The following is a 5,208-nucleotide window of genomic DNA, read 5'->3' on the forward strand; positions in this document are numbered from 1 at the left end:
CACACATGTAGGAGGCACAAGCTTATACTATTATTGATACAGAGCATAAAGAATTATTGAGTAATAAGATAAACAATTACTTGTCAAAAAAACCTATCAATTTGTATCCTCATTAGTTTCATGACAGCATCTTTTCTCCAACAACACATGTCAAGGTATTTTTTAAATTTTGTAACTCTGGTGGTCAAAAAGTTTAATTGGGCTTTAATTTTTAGTAGAAATAGTAACCATTGCTACATGTCCTTTGCCCATTTTTGAACTGGGTTTTTTTTTAGGTTGTTTTTGTTTGTTTTGTTTTGTTTTTTTGCAGAAGGGTATAATTATTGACTTGGTAATTTTCTGGTCTATGTATATAGACATGTTTCAACAGTATATATGTTATCTTGTTGCGAATAGTTTCTTCCTATTATTTTTCCCTTTATTTTTCTTGTGAAAGAGCTCTGTATGCCATTTCCCAATCACAACTTCTTGCCTGTCCCCACTCTACAGTGATAACCATTGTCTTGAAATTTCTTTTCTCATTCATTGCTTTTTTTTTTGTAACATATAGTATTACCAAATATTTATATATTCCTAGGTAATATGTTGCTGAAATTTGCCTCTTTTTGAATTCTATAAACATGGAATTATACTGTTTGTATTCTTCTGTGTCTTGCTTTTACTCAATGATATATTTCCTTTTTTTTTTGGTCTTTTTTAGGGCCACATCTGCAACACATGGAGGTTCCCAGGCTAGGGGTCGAATCAGAGCTGTAGCTACTGGCCTATGCCACAGCAACATGGGATCCAAGCTGCATCTGTGATCTATACCACAGCTCACAGCAATATCGCATCCTTAGCCCACTGAGGGAGGCCAGGGATTGAACCTGTATCCTCATGGACACTGGGTTTGCTAACTGCTGAGCCATGACAGGACCTCCCTCAATGATGTATTTCTAAAATTTAATTCACAAAAAAATATTGATTTGAAGATCATGTGGAAAATCTGAAAAAGAATATGTGCTGTGAGAGATGCCTAGCACTACTAGGTACCAAAACATAAAGGTTGGCCCTCCATATCCACATGTTCCACATGTGTGGATTCATGACACATCTCTGCCCCTCCTACCCAATCAAACTGTGGATTTAAAAATTCAGAAAAAAAAATTCAGGAAATTCCAAAAAGAAAAATTCAGATTTACTGTGTGCCAACAACAATATACATAGAAATTTACAACTTACATTTTATTAGGTATTATATGTAATTTAGAGATGGTTGAAAATATTCAGTAGAAAGTGGATAGGTTGTATGCAAATATTATGCGATTTTATACAAGAGACTTGAACATCTGCAGGGGTTCTAGAGTCAATCCTCCACTGATACTAAGGGATAACTCTTACAGTTAGAACAATGAATATGGACACATAGAAAGATATCCATTGGAGTAGAAGACAAAAATCTAGCAATAGACCCTGGTGCATATAAAGATTTAGTGCCTGATAGACTTCTTAACTAATGGGATTGGAACAAGTGGTATGTGTTTGGGAAGAAGAGTTTGATTCACACATCACACTAAACTCTAGATTTAAATTTCAGATTGATCACATAAATGTTAGAGATGAAATCATGTAAGTACCAGAATAATAAGTGAATTTTTCTTATTTTTTAGAATTGAAGAAAGTTTGTCTATGTCTTAAAATTATAATCAGGTAGTAAAAATACGTAAAAGTTATTTTCATCAAGCTCCATATACGTCTTGAAAACTGCTTACACATTTGCCTTAAAATATAATCATTTTAAATAATAAAATGTTAAAGAGCACTGCTGTACTCAATTCTCTTTTTTCCTGTTCTCTTTTACTACAAATTCCAAATTTTGTTTGGACTTTATTTTTAGAAAGAAGCTAAAAATCGGAATAGTCATAGGCGAAACTTTTTACTTCTACAAAGAATAGTATTTTTTGTTCATTGTCAGTGCCAAGATACTCTAATTTATACGAATGCAATTCTTAAAGAAACTCATTATTAAAAAGGCTTTCAGTGCTCAAACTTAAACATGTTATTAAATTTTACACAAATTTCACAAACATACTGCTCATTTAGAAACATAAATCGTATACACCCATTTCTAAAAATATTGTCTTATATATTTTTAAAGAATGGGGGGGAATCATTTTTCTTCATGATAGTCCATAGAAGCTGTAAATAACAAGTCTAACCATCAAAACAAAATTTTAGAGTTTTAGGCTGTCTTCAAAATATTCTTAGTTCCCGAGTATACATAATGCTTGTGTGCTACAGAGATGAATGCTTTGTCATTATTTCTCAGAAAAAAAAAATTTAAAGTTTTTTTCTATTGTAATGTTCAGTGCTATTTCAATGTATGCTTTTTTCACATGATCAGTTAAATGTTTAGATTTGGATTTACGAATGTGACCACTGAACAGAAAGGCAAAGTGATTCTAAGGAAGTTGAAGAATAACATGACATTAGCACACAGTAACAGTTTTTCTTATTTCCCAAAATGTGACAGAGTTAGGAGAAGCTGGTCAAGCCATATGTGCTCTGGACAGAACATAAAAGTAATTCTTCAGATATAACAAAATGGTTACAGCCAAGAGAACATTATGGCTACATTTTTTATTGAATTATAGTTGATATTAGTTTTAGGTGTACAACAGATTCAATGTTTATATCTTACATGTTGATCATTACAGTAAGTTTGGTAACCAGCTGTCACTACATAAAGTTATTGCAACATTATCGACTATATTCCCTGTTACACATTACATCCCAGTGACTATTTTTATATCTTGAAATTTTTACTTCTTACTTCACCAGCTTCACCAATCCTCCACCCCCTCCTTTCTGGAGACTACTAGTTAGTTCTCTGTATCTATGAGTCTGTTTCCATTTTCTTTTGTTTGTTCATTTGTTTTGCTTTGTAGTGTTTACAAACAAGAGAAATCATATGGTATTTGTCTTTTTCTGTCTTAATTCATTTAGCCTACTCTCTAGATACACCCATGTTTGCAACAGTAATATTTCATTTTTATGTGATATTCCATTGTGTGAGAGATTTATATTACAATTTCCTTACTTATACATCAATGGACAGTCACGTTGCCCCCATAACTTGGCTACTGTAAATAATGTCACAATAAACATAGGGGTGGCATATATTTTCCTCAAATGAGTGTTTTCGTTTTCTTCAAATACCCCAAGTAGTATTGCTGGATTGTATGGTAGTTATATTTTCAATTTTTTTAGGAACCTCTACACTGTTTTCCATAGTGGCTGCACCAATTTCCCCACCAACAATGCACAAGTGTTCCCTTTTCACTATGTCATCACCAACACTTTTTTTTTTTTAATATCCCTTCTGACACATGTGAGGTGATAGCTTATTGTGATTTTGACTTGATTTTCCCTGAAGATTAGTTATGTTAAGCATCTTCTCAAGTCCTTAGAATAGTACGTTTACGCCCTCCGGTCACTTTTACGTCCTCCAGTCACTTTTAAATTGTATTGTTTTCCGTTATTATTTTTGCTTTCAAGTTGTGAGAGTCCTTTATATGTTTTGAATATTAATCCCTTATTGGATATAAAATATGCAAGTATCTCCTCCCATTCAATAGGTTGCATGTTTTCTTTCTTTCTTTTCTGTCTTTCTTTTAATTTTTTTTTTTTTTTTTTGGTTTCCTTTGCTGTGCAAAAGCCTTTTACTTTGATATAGTCCCATTTGTTTACTTTAGGTTTTGCCCTTCAAGGGTGGAGTCTTGGCTTCCCACAACACTCCCACTCTCCCAAATATAAGCCCCACAGGTTTTCAAGGTCAGATGTCAAAGCGGCTCATCTTCCCCAGGCAGAAACCTCAGGGTGTGGATACTGATGTGAGACTTGGACCCCTTGCTCCTCAGGTGGCCCCTCCACTGTTGTGATATCCCTCCCACTTACAGGCTGCTGCACTGGTTCTGAGTAGACCACATCTCTGCCCCTCCTACCCATCCTGATGTGACCTTAACTTTATACCCTGAGTTGTGGAGAATCTGTTCTTCTATACTTCAGGTTGTTCTCAGAGGTAGTTGTTCTATATACAGTTCTATATACAGTTGTAGTTTTGATGTGTCCATGGGAGGAGCTAAGTTTGGGATCTTCGTATTCTACCACCTTGACCTAGTAGCTACAACTTGATGTTAAGGTAGAAGCAAATTAAGCCCTGTTGGCCTGAATTCACAATACTTCAATGACACCTATCTTGTTGAGGGCAAAACTAAGAGAGGACTCTTTGGCTTGGTTTGTATGCTTAACTAAACCCATCCAACTCCACTTCTTCCACTGAGTAGGATAGGGGTTGGGGAGACAGATAACCAATTAGGTCCACTGGACCTATTTATTTCTTTGAAAAGCTTCAAGAATGGTAGCGTTAGTATTCTTTAATTGGATTATAAATTTGGATTATACATTTATAATAAAAATACTCAAACTTTAAAGTATACAGCTCAAAGTTAAAGATTTTCTTTACTTCATTCTCACATTTGAGTAGTGCTTACTAACTACTCAAGTAATTGGATTTAGAATACAATTTTAAAGTAATTTAAAATTTAAACAAAAACATGTTGCAGCCATAATTTTGACAAAAGTATTTAAAAATTCCAAAATTAACTTGGTGTTCTGTGGGTGGATGGATCAAGATGGCAGAGTAGAATATGGAGCTCACTTCCTTCCATAAAAACATTAAAAAATACACCTACAAGTAGAACAATTCACATGGGACATCTACTATTTGCCAACAGAAGACATCAGACTTCTGAAGGGGCAAGGAAACTTCCATGAGGCTGAATAGGATAATGGGCAAAAGAAAGGAAAAACAGAAAAAGCAGAGAGTAAGAGGGAAAGAACTGGGATGGGACCTGCACCCCAGGAAAGAAGATGTGGGGAAGAAAAAGCCCTGTCACAGGTAGGGAGATAGCCTGAATGAAGAGGGGAACTTTGGAGCTTCGGAGGCAAGAGTAGCAGGTAGTGTTCAAGGGGTGAAATGGGGCATAGCCTGCACAGAATTTCAGCACTGTGGTGCTGTGTTCCCCAACCCCATCCCCTAGAATGGGTGGAGGCTAAGAGATGAAACTCAGGATTCAGAAGTCAGACTCAGAAATTACTGGGGTTAGCTGCATGGAGACAGTCTAAAGAGGCTGGAAGCTGACACCAGGGGGTGTACTCAGAAGAAAC

Source organism: Phacochoerus africanus, chromosome 10 (assembly GCF_016906955.1).
Source record: "Phacochoerus africanus isolate WHEZ1 chromosome 10, ROS_Pafr_v1, whole genome shotgun sequence".
Lineage (NCBI taxonomy): Eukaryota > Metazoa > Chordata > Mammalia > Artiodactyla > Suidae > Phacochoerus > Phacochoerus africanus.